This window comes from Lonchura striata, chromosome 10 (genome assembly GCF_046129695.1).
Source record: "Lonchura striata isolate bLonStr1 chromosome 10, bLonStr1.mat, whole genome shotgun sequence".
In the NCBI taxonomy this organism is placed as follows: Eukaryota; Metazoa; Chordata; class Aves; order Passeriformes; family Estrildidae; genus Lonchura; species Lonchura striata.
Window position 1 is genome coordinate 17,223,978 of NC_134612.1, and position 17,286 is coordinate 17,241,263.

Below are 17,286 nucleotides of genomic sequence, written 5' to 3' on the forward strand. Positions count from 1 at the left end.
TTGCAATTTCACCAGAGAGTAAGCTGATTCTTGGCTTCTGTGGCATGAGACAATCCTCAGCTACTCCAAACATAATCATATTGGATAAAACACGAATCCAAGGCCTCAGCTACTTGTGGTCACAACAAATCCCAAGGCAATTGTAACAGAGGAGGCAGACCTGCTGGCTTACTCAAATACATTTTATTCCTGAACCTAAGGACCTAAACCAGAAGTTAGCTCTGAGTCAGCCAGATTTCTTCCAATTGTTATAGCCTCTTTCCCTGATAACTTGACCTACATGTTTGTGAGGATGTTGCTGTAGCAAAAAAAAAAAAAAATTTGAGATAGATGTTTCAGAAATTTGTATATAAAATAAGAGAGGAAATATATTAAAAGAGACAGCAAAATCAGGAATTATGCAGAAAGGTTATTCTAGGATTCTCAGATCATGAGCTCCCTTACACAAATACTATTTTCCTGCATACAATTTATTTTCAAGACTCCTCTGCCAAAAAACACTGCCTTTATTCCTTCTGTGCCTGTATTCAATGTCTTGCCTATAGCTCAGTTCAATACTTGGCTTCCTACTTCAGCAAGGAACTGCCAAGACAGAGCTTATCCATCAAATGAAATTATTAAGGGACTGGACTTCCCAACTGATGGAGAAGTACTGAAATCAGGCATATCAAGAGTCTCACTTAAGTGAAAAGAAAACAGGACAACAAGAAATGGCAAGGTTAAGGCTGTTGGAACAAATTCAGGTACTTTGGATGCTGATGCTGGCTGTAAACAAGGAGGAATTGTGCAGAACTAAACATGCAGCTCAGCTGTGAGATATCAACAAGACCCCAGTGGGACCAAATGGGACCGTGGCAGCATATTGACACACAGATAATTGTATTAGCTCTGCAGAGCAGTGTGTGTGGCTCAGCCTGGGGAGAAACAGCAGGGATCTGAGCTCAGTGGGAAACTGATGGAGTGAACAAGGAAACAGTGCTGAGCTTGAGGTCCTACCCAGCAAGGTTGGGTGTAGGTGGGTTTTGTATTTATGATGGGGCTCCCTGCACTTCACTCCTCTTCTAAAACAGCTGTAATTGCAGGAAGAGTCAGATGTTGTCTCATCTGGAAGAACACACATTTCCTACTGGCACTCTGAACCCCAAGCCATCAAGAGGATTTCTGTGAATGGAAAAGGAGCTACAGCTCAGAACACAGGCACAGCACAGGCCCCACTCAGAAAGGAAGCATGTCTATCACCACCATAACCTTCTCCTGACAGCTCATGGAGCTGGCAGTGGAATCCACACTTTGGCAGTGTATTGCCTAAAAATCAAGCAATTAAATAAATTAATGGGCAGGAACGGTGTCCAGGACCAAAATCTTCAATCCTGGATTCTCTTCCTCCCATGTGATCCACTTTTCCTCCCTCATATCCCAAGACATCCTGGAAGTCACAGCTTCAGGTATGACAAATCCCTGGATGAATTCTTCCTGAGCACTGCACCAACCTGTGTCTTGGTTTTGGTAGCTCAGGTTATAGCACTTTGCAAATAACCATGGGAAATAGACCGTTTTCTATGGAAAATCCTGTATCTTAAAACACAGAAGAGTGATAGCTGCCAGATGACTGGAAATTGAAGCTGCAGAGAAATTGCTAATGGAAGCAAGATATTTGAGTGTATGAAAACTATAAGAAAAGAAGTACACAAAATTCTTTGTATAAACAGTCAGGAAAAAGACTACATTTCTCTTGAGTTTCATGACAACGGGGGACTTGACATCATCAACACACGAGCACCCCAATGTCTTCTTGTCTCTCTTCTGCAACACAAAGTAAAAAATAAAGCAATTAAATTGCTTCCTCTTTAAAGAAGCTGAAAGCCTGCAGTACTGTCAGGAAAGACAGAGGATCTCTGCAAGCTACAAAGTTCTGCTTTCAGCAGGAGACTAAATTATCACCAACTCTAGGTAAAGCTTGCTGTGGCTTTGTCCTGGAAAACCTCCAAAATTAAGAATCCCTTGCTACCTGGTGACTTGCACTAGTATTACACTATTTTCCCAAAGAAAATGCTTTTCCAGCTCTCCAGCTGAATCTCCCAATCAATTATGCATGTTCACAGCACTTTACTTGGCCATCTGGACAGAAGCATTTGGCTCTGATATGTTCAGAAGGAAAGGCCCCCTAGTCGCAGGCTGCCATTGGATCATTCCTTTGCCTCCTTTCCACCAGAGACAGAAGCCAATGCTCTCCCAGCATAATTTTGTAGGCCATGTGCTCTCAGCCCCTGACTGACCCTCCTCTGGACTCTTTCCATCTCTTCAAAATCCCATTTCAACCAGTGGACTCAAGACTGGGTAACAGCCTCAGCAGTAGTGTGGAAAGGTGAGCAATAACTCATCTCAGCCTACAGTTCAGGCTCCTCCTGAAGCAGTCCTATATGCAGTTTATTTTATTGACAACCATGGTACACATTGGACTCCTATTTGACTGGGTGTTCACTGCCTGCTCCACATCCTTTTGTCAAGAAATAAAGATTAATAAAATATTTTGAGATGGTGCCTAAGCTGGAGGAGCTCCACAATGCCACAGCCACATGGACAGAAGGGTAGGTCACAGGGTGGTGTTAGCTACCCCTATGCTATTTGCAATAAACATGACATATAGCTCATTAAGAAGACACCTGTTCAAAGATGGGGCAAGGGGGTGTTCTTAAAACACAGAAAAATGGGTGAAGAGGAATATTAAGAGCAAAAGCAATGTTGATCATGACACTGTGGAGTGCATGAAGATAAAGTTCTGGGGTAGTATCCATAGAGCATTAGTTCTGCTCTGAAAAGAAACTCATGACAGAAGACAAGTGCTTGAAATTTGATTTTCAATTCAACTTTGAAACTTATAAAAGCACCAAGCACCAGCCCAAGAAACTGCTGCTCTCCCCTTTTAACTGAAGTGTCCATTCATTCAAGAACAGTGATATGCAAAGCTCTGGGAGATAATTCCCCAGCTGGTGCAAACCACAGTACCAGCAATGAAGTCAACCCAGCCAGGCATCCACACTAGCCTTGTATTTTGCTAAACAAGCTCATCCTGCTAAAATGCTCACCCCAGTTGCTCCACCGCTATTGCTTCGCTGCCTTCTATTTTTGACCATCCAAATTAATCATTTGTTCCCCTTTCCAAAAATCAGTAGGAAGTTTTGTTGTGACAAAAGATTTTTCATACTAGACTGGCCACATCAGTTCCCTAGATGCGGAACAGCTCAAATCTGACAGTCTCCAGGAAAATATTCTGATTCTCTTTTACCTTCACTGCACTTTCTCCAAAAAGACTGGCAGGGGGTGATGGAAGAGAGGACATGAATCATGAGGGTACTTTTGAAAGGAAGAACAAAACTTTCAATATATCCAAAGATTTTTATATGCTGCTTGCAACCACTCATTTTTGAGCTGGGTCAAGCAGCTGGGTCCTGCAGCTGGTAAGTGCACACACAACTCCATTTATCAAATGCCCTTCAATAGTTGCTACCACTATCTCTCAGGTCTGAGGCAAAGCATGTTCCCATACACAACCAAGCATCTGAAAGGCATTTCAGCATGCCTCTGCTGTGTAATGCACATATTTCTCTTTCAAAGTAACACAGCTGCCAACACCTTAATCATTCCTCGGGGACCTTCAACACATCAGCCCTTAAGTGCTTCATTACCTCCAGCAGCTCCTGCAGAGCTCACATCCCAGGTGAGCTGTACACAGCTCCCTGTCAGCCACAGAGAGCAGCCTGAGCTGCAGGAGAGCAGGATCTGTGCAAATCAGGTCTAACAGCCTGTCTTCCACCACTCCTTGTTTCTGCAAGTTTGCCCTCATTTGCTGCAAAATATCTAGGACAAAAGGCAAGGCAGCATCAAGAAACCACATTTGAGACTAAAATCACTGTGTGTTTCTTTCATGAGGTCCTGTGGGAGAGGAGATGCTTGCTCCTCTGCATAGACACTAAGGGGCTATAGAGACCAGTAAAATAACCTTCACTAAAGCACCTGAGCTGTGTGTACCTCCCCAAAGCCTTCTTGTTTTTAAGTTAGAAACTGCTGCCTCAAGTCACAAAATATAGCGTTTTGAAATTGTATTGATATGTTCTTGGCACAAAAGAAAAATAAACTGCAAATGCAACCAATACAGAAACTTGAGCTGCCCTTTGTTTCTGCAGGGCTTAAAACACTAAGAGAAAAATCTAAGCAACAAAGTCCATTGATCCATGGAAAGATGCAGTCTGTTAGGACTGGTACAGAGATATCTATTTTGAAATTAGCTTGAGCATGTAAAGGGATAACCTACCTTTTGAAGCTTCTAGATTCTCTATCATGTTCCTTGAGGTGACACTGATGGAGACATCAGCACAAGGAAATCACTGCCAAGTCAATCTCCTTTTTAAAACAAGATACCCCAGGGCAATTTTTTTATGAAGCACCTCGACTAGGGAACAGCTTCACCTGCTCTCTTCATGTCAGCCCCACTGTCCCTTCTCTGCAGCTCCTGCATCACCCAGAGCCCTTCCAATTGGAGTTATGATCTAATGGCTCAAAATAAGGTAGGAAGGTAAATTAATCATGCAATGAATACAAACTTACACACATAAGTATGCATAGACATCCCTGATTTTTTTATTCTGCATCATTAGCTCAGGATCCTGGTAGAGGCAAAGAATAAGGAGAGAAATCAACAGTTGCTCACATGGATCAACACTTCCAGGCTCTCTCTTTTGCAGCTCATCTCACTCATACTTGTGGTTTCAACATGTGATTCGCATTAGGCCCCTCTGCTCACCATTTGATGGTTCTGCTAAACAGATGTGAATTTATTTAGTCACAGAGCCTGCTCTTTACACTGCCTCTTTGTGGAACAGATGGGCTTTTTTTGTTTTCCCCCTCTTCAACAGTGTTCAGACAACGATCATACCCAGTGCACAGGTTTGCTTGGCAATTTCACAGGAAAAGGAACAACACGTGAACATAGGCACGATCTCACAGGAGTCCTTTCAGCAGCCTGGACACACCACAAGAGGTGATGGCCCTGATGGACAGTGCCAAACTGCAACACCATGAGTGCCCAGACAAGACCAAGATCCTCAGGGATTAGCCCCAAAAATTCAAGCAAATGAGTGATGCATGCTGCACCTGGCAGGGTCCAGAAGGCACAGCTCCACCACACACCCACCACAAAGCCCTCCTGTGAAAGCTGGAGTGGAGAGGGAGCTGAATGACGGGTAGGCTCCTGCAACATTCATGGGGACATGAAAACATGGCATCTCCTGGGACTCTTCAGCTTGGTGAAATAGCCTGGAAAAGCTATCCACTCCCTGTGTGGGCATTCTTTCTGCACTCAGAGTGCCTTTGGCATCAGATGAAGCAGAACTGCACAAAGGCCCTCTCAGAGCAGAATAAGACTGCCCACATGAGAAGCACGCTTGGAACAGCTATTGCACTTTAAATTCACACCCTGGCTTTGTTTTGCAATGGTTTCCCTCTGCAGAAGGGCCCTGGGCTTCTGATTCAATTCCTCCTCATGTTATCAACAGCTGAGCACTGCTCCCATCTGAGGGTAGGATGTGGCCTATAGCAGAGGCCAAAGCACAATCTTGGAGAAGGATGAGCTTCCCTTTTACTTTGCACTATCCTGTATATGGGTATACTTCTCTATTGCTTCAGAAACACACTGATGACTTCACCCTAGCAAATGGCCCTGCTATGTGGGTAAATCATCTCTGCTCTACCACAGAAACCAAGGATGTGTGTACATGGAACCCAAGAATGCCATGCCCACACTTGTGAAAACATCTAATCCATCTCCAAAGCTGCAGCCCTATCCCTCAGACACAGCTTTGCTCTCCACGCACTTGCCCACCTGTTACAAAGATGACCTCAATTTCTACCAGAATATACTTAGGACTCAGGATTAAAGACAATAATTTTATATATATGCTCACACACACACTTTAAATTTGGTTATATTAAAATTTAGTTATCTGGAGAATGATACTCCAGATTTCAGAAGGAAAGTAAAAGTGGAATTCTCTGCCTGAAAGGCAACCGGGACACAGCCATTAACACCCTCCTGGGGGCCCTAAAGTTGAACATTTCCAAAAGCAGAAAAATGTGTGGCTTTCTTTTGGGGGGGCATGCATACAATTAAGCAGTATTAAAAAGCTAGTAGATATTAGGAAGAAAAAAGATTTTCAATAATAGAAGACTGGGACTAAAAAGGACAGCTGAGGCCTCACAGGGCAACAGGCACTTCCAGCTACAAAGCATTTTGTGTCTTCTGAGAGTTTTCCCTTTCTTTTTTTCTTGGCAAGCTCTGAAACGCCACAGTATCATTTTCATTCCTATTAATGACCATGCCATCCAAATACCCTGTGTATGGACCATACACCAGCACTTCATTCTTTTCTACATCTTAAGCAGAAGCAAAAAAGCAAAATACTGTGAAAGAGACTTTCATAAGCATAAAGCAAATTTATGTGCCCAATTCCCAGAGGCTGGTTGCTTAACCTTCAGTATGAGACTCAAATAACTTTGAGCAGTCAAACAGCTTTCCTCCATGTGAGAGAAAGGAAATTCCCTCCTGCTTTGTCCCACCTGCTGTGCAGACCTGGTGGGGTGGTGCTCCTGCTGGGGCAGCACCAGTAACAAGTAACATGGCACCAGGAACAAGGCTCCCAGGCCATTCCTTCAGGAAGTGTGGAAATCCTTTCCAGGTATCACTCTCCATCTGCATCCACCTTCCCTGTCACCTCCACCAAGGCACTGAGGACAAGATCCAGCCCTCCTTTACAACATTCTGAGCTCAGAGACAAGGTGTGGTCACTAAGAGAAAAGTGCACAGGGCCAAAAGGCATCCAAAACTTTTAAGTATGGATATAGAGACCTCAGTGGAGGGTTAAAACTGAGGGGGAGCAGAGCTGGCAAAGGCTCATGATGGATAGCAGTGAGCTGTTCAGAAGAAAATTAAGAAAACATTTTGAATTCCCTCCTAAAAGGGAACAAATAGGTCCAACACTCCAACAGAAGGGGATTTTTTGCATCTCTGAACGATAATGCTTTGCTTTTATGGCCTGCGGCTGCTTGGGAAACTCAGAACTATTTCTCTGAAGAATTCACTTGGACAAGCTTTATGGCTTTGATCAGTTAACTATTTTTTAATGCTAATCCATCCTAGTGATATTTGTCCTCCTTTTCCCCATGTGCACAGAAGCACAGACACAGACAAATACTACACAAAAGCAAACATTAGCCAGATGAACAGTCAGGAACAATGACATCCAGAGCCCATAACCAAACACCAGCTCCATTCTGTTTTATTCCTTTCTGTTCTAGCGGTTCAATATCCTTTGGCCCAGTATGACCCACTAATGGAAATTTAGGAATCAAATTTTGGAGCCCAGCAGGTATAATGCTCACACAGTGATTTGGCCACAACTACTCTCACTCAAAAAAATGTAAATAATTTCCCCTAAAAGTAGGAATAAAACACATGGTTGAAAGGCCTTGTTAGAAACATAACACAAACCCCAGCAAGTAGCCCAAGTGCTGCCCCATGCTCCAGATTAACAAAGAAAGGTGCAGAAGTAGTGATTTGCTGACATCTATGAAGCAAAGATTAAAACGAGCCAAGAGAAGGACTGAAATTACCAGACACCCATCACCTCATTGGAATTGCTCTAAACTCCCCCACAATCTCAGATGTAGAATCCAAGTGCCAGGCTAAGCAAAACTCCATTTAAAAGCTCAGCATACAAATTTGTCCTCTTTTTTAGGGCACCAAAGTCTACATGTGCACCCAGAACACGCTGGATATCTAAGCCATTATTCAATTACCAGTTCTACTGGTCACACCACTGCATTATCCCATGACATAAACAGCTAAAAAATGACACTACAGGAAAAAACACCCTGAGTAAGGACCAGTCCCTGCTCTGCAGCACCTTTGGTATTCAGGCTGCTATCTGAACTTTGCTTGCTGTCTAAGTAACAGATTCAGGCAGTATTTCCTGTGGCAGAGAATTACACAGGCTGATTATTCTCTGTGGAAAAGTGAAGAAATCCTGGAAGCAATTTTCTGTCTCAATTGTTCCCAGAGTGCAGGAACAATCTCTTAGCCCTCTTCCTATTTTCTGCTCAGTGCCATCCAGGCTCAGCAGGCAGAATCCATCACGATGATGCTGTAGGTCTGGGTCCTGCAAACACTCACCCAGGTGAAACTTCACACATGAGCAGCCCAACAGGCTTCAACCAGTGTCAGCCTTGACCTTGGCCACAAAGGTTTTAGAGGACAAAGAAGAGATAGGTGAGAATTCAAAGTACCTGGGAAATGTTTAGTCCTAGGTAGGACTAGGCTTATCTCAGCAGAATAACACAAATGAAATGTTTCTGACACACACTTCTTAGCCTCGTTCTTTTAAAATTCACTCTCAGGCACATGGTGTGATTTTTTGGGTGTCCTGTGCAGGGCCAGGACTTGAACCTGATGATCCTCATCTACCCTTCCAACTCAGCATATTCTATGATTCTGTGATAATTTTAAAAAATCAAGGAAGATCAACTGTACTTGAGAATTGCACATCACAGGCAAAGCTCCTAAGAAAAAAAGATCATTTTCTCAAACTAAAAATTTCATTACCATGGTGGGGAGGTGAAAGCATAGATATTTTCTACGGGGATAAACCCCCACATTTCTAAGACAAAAATCAAAGAGCTGATGGCTTTCTACCAGAGCCTGAAACCATTCCTGTGCAAAACCACTACAAGTCTGACCCACAAAATGGGGGAAGAACTGACTACTACATACTAATCTGCATCCCTCTCCATATGCTGTAGCAGCAGCAACTGAAAATATGAATTTTTCAACTTTTTGGCAATACATGCTATTCACCCAGGTACATGCCCACACTCAGAATTATTCAATCAGAACCTTATTTTCCACCCAAATGAATTTTGATATAAAATATTCAATTCAGCCTAATCAGTGGGGCTTAAACATCAGTCAAAATATTTTCTTAAATTGACTCCCTCAGTGCCAGAGCATGAGAAAAACCTCTTTAAATAATTTGCCTCCAAAGGCAGGTACTGACTTTTCAATTGTGTTATTATTTTTTTAATAAAAGTAACATTAAAAATATTGTTACTTTTCAGCCAATGCTGCTGAGGGATGGACAGAAAAGGACTGGGGGGCTTCTTCAGAATTGCACTGCCAGTCTTAGTATCACTTCATTTTCAAATGAGGAATTTGGTAGTAAACAACCTTTTCCTTGTACACAAACATTTTTAATTTCATGCCCTGCTAATCATACATCTGTTAGAGCTCCTTTTCCACCCATTCCACTAACGATAATAAAAGAAAAATCATTGCGCTAAAAATGTGATTTGTCTAAAATGAAAATTGAGTAATAATCAACGTTCCTCTGTGGGATGAGGAAACGCAGCAGCACTGGCCCGATGGAGGTGACAAAGACATGGCTTGGAAAGGGATGCTTTCACACACACCTTGCCAGTGGCCCTTGCTGCTGGCAGCCCCTCTGCACCCCTGTGTTTGTCTAAGAGCCCTTTTGGGGCTGGCTCACCCAACAGCTTCTCTCAGCCTTCCTGGTGGCCCACACCAGGTACCACCACCAGCAAAGCCTCTCCTGCTGTCATCACCTCACTCACCAGCACCTCCTTCCCCTGCTTTCTTCCCTTCTGTTTTTATCTCACCTCCTCTATCAAAAGGATATGAATGTGACAAATGCTACAGCACTGCCCTCACCTTCCCAAATTTCCTTCCAGTGAGCCTCAGCACATCAGATGTGTGCAGCAGCTTTACCTGAGCCTTCCACACACCAGAGCTCACTGATGTGCTGCTCAAAAGTGAACTTAAATATGTGACCACACCCCTGAAAACAACTCCTTATCACCTCTTCAGTAACATCAGAGGAAGTGTTGGGGTTGTTATTTAACAGACATGCCCAGCTGAAATTCCAAGTTAATCAGGCTCCCAGAAATACCTGCAATCAAGACCATCAGATTTGGCTTGAGAAATTTTTTTTTTTTTTTACAGCAAGACCTAAGAATGAATTGCCCAGAGAAACTATGGATGCACCATTCCTGGGAGTGTTCAAAACCAGGTTGGACAGGGCTTGGAACAACCTGATCTAGTGGAAGGGGTCTCTGCCCATCACAGGGGAATTCAAATTAAAGGGTCTTCAAAGTTCCCTTCCTACCCAAACCTTTCTATGATTTTTTTATTCTAAGATTTACTGTATTGCACTGCCCACACTCCTCTTTTCTGGACTGCTGACACACAGCTTTTGCCTTTTTAGACTCCTCCTATTCCCATAGCTCTGCTGGGCCAACTCCAACTCAGAAATATTGCACTTGTAAGACCTACGCAATGGTAACTGAGAATTTTAACAAGCAGGAAGAATCCATCTGAAGCCTTAGGCAATGTGGCACAGAGACATTCTGGGCAGAGGTACGTGACTCTGCTACACCTGGGATTCCTCTCTGGCCTCCAGTCCTCACATTAGCATGCTGAGCCCACTGCTCCTTCCAGAGGCTGTTTTCTAAAGCATGATTATCTACATAAGCTCTCTCTTGTCTTCACCAGAAATGCAGTTGTTTGACTAATCGGCTTTAAGGAGACTTATGAGTTAACTAATATCAATTAATTACTCCCATTTTGCAGATAAGCAAACAAAAGAATAAAAAAAAAGCTAAACATTCTGGTCTAAATTAATGGAAGGGAAATCAGAGCCCAAACCCACTCCTTGACCTGGGTCCAGAATAATCAAAGGCACTGGGGAGAGGACCTTGGTATCTCCAAGCCCCTGCCTCGTGCCCAAGAAACAACACCAGCCCTGCCCTGCACCACCAGCCCTTCAGCTCATTAAGGATGCGCAGACAGCCTCGAGATCTTTATTTTCCTTGTGCCTTCATGCTAAAGCTGTGGGGATTAGAAATGCTACAGTACAAGCCAGATTTTATTACTCAAGAGACAGTTTTAGCCCAGCTGCCCAAATGCAGTTACCCCAGAGGTATCAGCACCACTCCACCATGCTCACAAGGGAGATGTGATCCAAACCAGGCTGTACCTAAGATTAGGCGACCATGACCAGCAAGAACACAGGCACTGACACATCCCTTCTGTCCATAAACAAAAGCATTCAGCTCTGGATTCTTCTGAACTCTAATTAGAGTGCATTCAGTCAAACAACCCTGCCAGAATTAACAGGGAAAAAGGAGGGGAAAAGAATAAAAAAAGACTTTGTCGAGCAAAAGTACTCTTAGACATATTTGATGTAATAGTCATATGATTAACAAACTGTCATATCAAAGTTTTCTGCGAAGTAGGAACACTCTGACAGTTCATATTTTAAAAACTGACATTTTGATTCATTACTGTAAATAGCACTCTGTATTAAATATTGTGACAAGGCATACAGTGTATTTTTTGAGCTCTATAACATTTAGGAAGTACTGAATTTTTTTAGCCTTTTTTTTTAAGCACATATAATATCAAAAGCACTTAAAGCAGAACTCCAAGAAAGCTTCTAGAGGAGAGAGTCATGATTTCTGAAATAACCTACTTCTCTGCCTTCATCTCAAGCACTGTTGGGAGCTCAGACCCACAAGGGTCTTAATGTACTGTTTGCATAATAAAATAAGGAATTGTTTCACGGAACAAAAGAGCTATAAGGAAAGTGGCTACATTAAATAATGTAAAATTACTCACTAGCAAATCATCCTGAAGCTGGCAAAGAGGGAGAGCACTAAAAGGTGCTGAATTACCACTCAGAATATCTGAGTGCCAGTTTCATAACGGAGATGAACTAAGCAACATCCCAATGGCTGCCCAGATGTGCATCTTGTTTATCCCCCAATCTTCTCCCATGTGTTTGGCCCCCTTCTGCAGCCCAGCCATGCCCATCCCAGAGAGAGGCAGCACTCCCTCACTGCTGGGGTGGACAGGAAGGGCTGCCCCATCAGAGCTACCATCCAAGACATCATGGACAGGGGTCCACAGCAGGGCAGCTCTCACTGCAGGGATGCTGTGAGCCACCAGAGTCCACCAGCCTAGACAACTTAATCCCCTTACAGCTCCCTACTTATGGATCCCTTTCTCTGGATCACCAATACCAGGGCAAACAGAACTGGGACCAGAAACAATACTGCCAATGTTCTGCATTTCCTGAAAAGTAGACCACTCGCTGGAGAAATCAAAAATAACAGTCCAAGTTACCACAAAGATCTTGCTAGGGCAGCAGAGGAAAACCAGAGGCTGCCTAGCTGTTTGCAAGAAGCTCAGGTGCTATGAGGACTGCAGTCCAGTGCTTTGGAAAGAAAAATGGTTACCATTATCATTGCTTGCAGCCAGCTGCAAGTGGATCTCTGGGCTCTGTCTCCTGACAGAATGGATACACTGCCATAAACATGAGCCCAGAGCCTACCCTAGGACACAATGAGGCTGCCACGTGCCCCAAAAATGGATCACAGCACTGTTTCAGCAGGGGCTTGATCCAGCCCAGCCTGCCTTTCCCTGGGAGCAGCTACACACCCCTCACACGCTGGAAATCTTGTGCATGTGTCTGCATGCCAGCAAGTGTGGCAGTAGTAGTGGTCTAGCCAGACATCCAAAACATATTGGCACCGCTATAATTTGTCCATTCACCAATATGTTTTCCTAAAAACGCCCATATGCTTTTCTTGCAGTTCCCATATGCTTTTGCAAAAAGAAACAAAAACATTTTGTTAGTCGTGAGCGATTGATCGCCACATATTTCACAGAAGTCAAGTAGAAAAACAAAAACAACAACAAAAAAAAGCAGTCAGCTGCTTCCCCCTCCTCCTCCTCCTCTCTGTTCACGGAGGGAACTGTGAAGAGCAGGAAAAAATTCAGCCCACAGCAAAATACACACACCGCTCATTTTTTTTTTACACTGAAAGATATTCTAGGAATTACAGGAGGAATCTTCATTAAAAACAAGCTATCAGCGATCTGGCAGCCAGTGGCATTCCAGGCAGTAATTCAGCATCGGGTGCCGGGCTCAGTGCTCGGCGCTCGCTCGGGTCCCCACCGCAGGCAGCGAGCCCACAGGAATCCACGCTTCCAGACGCTCTTTAAACAAGCCAGGGGTGGGAGGACAGGGTGGTAAAGAGGTTACAGCCCTTCCAACTCACAGGACAGCTCATGTGAGGCTCAGTCTATCTCTCTGTAGGTATAAAGCCCCTCTCACACGCAGGGCTTCCCAGGGAGGTGCTGCCTTGCACACAAATCCCACAGCAGCGGGCGGGCTGGGTTCAGCTGGGAGCAGGCACGTGGGTGTACAAGTATGTGTGTGTCAAGGCTGGAGCACGTGGGAACCATAGCTGTGTACTTAAAGACTCATTAAGCAACAGCAGACCCAGGGCCAGCGTTCAAAGAGGAGCAATGCAAAACATTTCTCTGGAGGAAGATTAGCGTGTGTTCTTCTTTACACAAATAAAATTAAAGAGAGACTCATAATATAGACAAATCAATTAACTTCTGAAAAGCCAAGGGCACTGTATGCAAGAGCAGACAAGAGGGGGAAAGCTTTGTCACAGGGCCACCAAAGCAGTGCACAGGCTTTCTTCCCCAGAAAAGAAATTCAGCTATTGCTGCATGAAGTTCTGATATCAGTCCCAGCTGCATCACGCTCATTGTTACAGGGACACAGCTGCTTCCTTCGGCCATACACATACCTATATATCACTATAACCTTATGCACCAAGGGCTGGGGGTCATCTTTGCAGAGACTGGAAAATACCTGAGGGCAGAGGTCAAAAGACTACAGGAGTGCTTAAATCAACAGTTCCAGCCTAAAAAGAAAGAGTTTGAAGCTGACTTTCTATATAGGATACCATGAACAGCACACACCCTTCTATCACAATAAAACTTTCTGTGATGCAGTCCCATGTTATACAGTTCTCCCACAAATTTAACCAGGAATGCTGTTTGCAAAAGCTAGTGTTTTCTTGCAATGATCTAATCTCACACTAAACCTAATGAGAGACCAGATGCAACAGGTCAAGAGCCCAATTTTTCACAGAAATGAAGCTGAAAACCCAGTCAAGGGAAGTGAAATCAATCTCTCACACAGGACACAGAGTGAAAAAGCAATTTGTCAGACACAGCTTGCTTCACAAAATACATTTTATGATACGTTTTTGTCTTGAGAGGAGTTGTAAGTACTTGAAAATCTGGCTTCACCACTCACAAGTGCGTTGATGTTGTTGCTCAAGTGCTGACTAGAAAGCAAAGAAAGCAAAACTAATACTGTTTCATTTAGTTAACATAAGGACATCTTTAGTTAATTTAACAATAAGCTTCTTCCTAGATTTCATATTTATACCAACTCACTGGGATGGTTTATTAAACCTAGTCAGGAAAGCTACCACAGAAAGAGTGAGACTAACAGAAGAGCAACCATTAATCTTCCATAGCCCAGCAACTGGGAAGATCAGGCCTTGAACCAGATTCTATGTTCTTGCTATTAATCTCCTGTCCTCTACTTATTAATCCCTGGTCTGTCTTTGTCTGTCAACATTTATTAATGGCCCCAACTGTTTGCAGTAAACAGGATACTGAAATCTCATCTCCACCTAGACATAATTTACCCACAAAAAAACCCCAAAAAACCACAAAAATTAGACTCAAGAAGAAAGTAGGGACATACATTGTGTATCAAAAGAGAAGAATAAGAGCACAATTAAATTCAGTGACACAACAGAGTGAAGATTCACTGTTCCTGATTTTGGCCCGACTCATGATCCTAAAGTCAGGTAACATCACAGCAAACAAAGAAGCTCCACTGGTAAAACCACCAGGGTAGTTGGTCACTCATATTCTCCTCTTCTCAGCAGGGCTGCACAAGCTGCTTTCTTTCCCCCACTGCCATGGCTTTGCAGCACCTCTAGCACCTCTCTGTCTCCTGGGGTGGCACAACTGAGAGAGGCTTGAGGACTGACCCACTGCCCTGACACTGGTCCTGCTCTGCAATCAAACCACTGTATCATGGGAAGGGCACAAGGGCAGTTTATGTCCTACACATAATCCAGCAAAGGACTCCTATAATACTTTCTGGTGGCTCAAACAGTGAACCTTTAAGCCACAGCTAAATATCTCCAGTGAATTTGACAGGATTGGCAGTTCCGATGAATGAATTAATTTGCTCCTCACAATTTCTATTTGTCCACTGAAACACGGTTAGATTCAGCTAACAATACAGCTCTCCATCACCAGCTGGGAACATCTACAGCCTGCAGAGAGCCATCATGGATGGGGCATGAGTTCAGGTCCACACCCAGGAAAGCTTTGTTCAAAAAAGAGGTCAAAGCAACACTACCCACAGGACCAACCAATTGTTCCCATGCAACACTCTCAATCTGCAGGAGGGGCCTGTATGTTTGCTAATTCCAAACTTGAACCCAGAAACGGTAAAACCACCTCAAGCCTCCTGGGCAGGCTGGCATCCCACCACCCCAGTCTTTGGAGAAATGCCCATCAGCTGCTGAAGAACATGGTACTGAGATCTTCCCACTGTCCCTAAACTCAGCAGCTGCCAAAAGCCCTGGGAGCTGATCCATTTCTCACCTGGAAGCAAGGCAGCCCCGTCAGGCACCCACAGTCAGACGTACAGACAGGCTCTTCTAAGGGACCTCTGTGGGTGCAAACAGAAAGGTCAGAATCAATGTTTTGCTCACCATAAAAGCAGAAAGTAAATCAAGCTGGCTGTAATACCTTGCCAAGAAAACAGCCCCAAAAGGGCATGTAAGGCCAGCTGCCCTCCTGTACAGAGGAGACCATAGCCTTTTTTCCTCCCCTCTGACACAAGTCATGTGTCAGTCTGTCCCTGTTTTGACCCATACAGGGGTTTTTCACTCGTTGGCAGCACAGATTATATCTTAGCAAGTGTGGAGGTAGCTGAGGTTTATTTGGAAGAGAAGCTACTTGTTTTAAATCACGGCAGAGCTGGTGAAAGGCACTGACGTACAGGCTGCAGGTAACAAAGTCTCTTTCAAAGCCTGACCAGACGCCCTTCTACCTCTCATGATTAAAGGGCCTCTTCTTCCCCAGCCCCAGCCAGCGCTCAGGGCCAGCATGAGTCACTGCCACAGCCCTGGCTTTGCCCTGCGAGCATCAAGGAGCACCACAGCAGAGAGGGGACACATTAAACACACAGCTGTTGTGAAAAAAGAGTCAGGGTGGGACAGCCCAAACCCCACCTCCACCTTCAGCCCTGGTTTCCTTTCTAGGTGCCTCCAAAGACACCCAATTAAAGAGAAAACATAGTTTTTTTCAAGTTACCACAAGATTCTTTCAACCAGCAGTCTTTAATACTTCCAGTTTATTGATATCTGAGCTTACTCTGATGTTTTCTATTTCCTTTAATCTCAGTCTTGGAGAAGAAACAAATTTAAAAAGTACTAGTGATGATTAGCAAAAGGTTCACCTTGGCATAGCCCTGGTCTCCCAGCCCACCATGCTCCTGGTGTCACCAGGTGATCTCCTCCTAACTGCATCCTCACCCCTATTTTCCTGAGATCAGCCAAGGATCAAAAGTCATTAAAGAGAAGGTGAGACACTTCGAGCCAGTTGCATATATTATTTTTTTAATGAAGTCAGACTAAAACTCATTAGCCCCACCATCAGCTGTCTTGCTCAGGAGAGTCAGGTCTGGCAGGGCAGCAGCTTTGCCCTCCTGGTGTTGGTGAAGGAAGGGCAGCAGAATTTCAGCAGTTGCTTCAGATCCACACCGAAGTGCAAAAAGCAGAGAAAAATTTGCTGAGAACCTGCCCACACAGACACTGGATATTCTTTTCATATTTGCCATGACAAAAAATTCACGTTAACATTTTTGCAAGCACTGTAAGCCTGTATCAAGTATCAGCAAAGAGGCAGACAGGTGTCCTGACCACAGAGGAGACAGCATATGCAAACAGTTTGGAATTTATTACTATTATTTTTTAAAAGGAAAAGCAAATCCCAGAGATTCTTCTGTGCATGATACATTTTCTGCTCCCTGTTTGATGTTGCTTTCAGACTTCAGACTTCAAATAGCTAACACTAACCTATGTCTCAAGTCTGCTTTAAACTGATGCCCCTTATGTGACCAGAAATGAATGCATGGTGAATCACTTATGCCACACACAGTGGGGTGATGAGCAGTGGTCCACGTCTCCTGACCACTGCACGGACACAGGCAAGCTGGGGGAAAGGAGATCCCAGCTCCCAGTACATCAGAGCCAGATAACTCAGCA

At 44.0% G+C, this 17,286-nt stretch overlaps 1 protein-coding gene across 12 annotated transcripts in view; it reads right to left on the minus strand.

Moving 5' to 3' along the window:
- LPP (LIM domain containing preferred translocation partner in lipoma) overlaps positions 1 to 17,286 on the minus strand; it is a 326,612-nt gene that overhangs the window by 209,753 nt on the left and 99,573 nt on the right. For 10 of the 12 annotated variants that reach the window (XM_021536843.2, XM_021536840.2, XM_021536845.2 and 7 more), the window contains one exon: positions 15,620 to 15,686. The exons of the other annotated variants lie outside the window; for them this stretch is intronic. The gene's annotated coding sequence lies outside the window, so the exon portion shown is untranslated. The remainder of the gene's footprint in view (positions 1 to 15,619; positions 15,687 to 17,286) is intronic. 12 annotated transcript variants of the gene reach the window in all.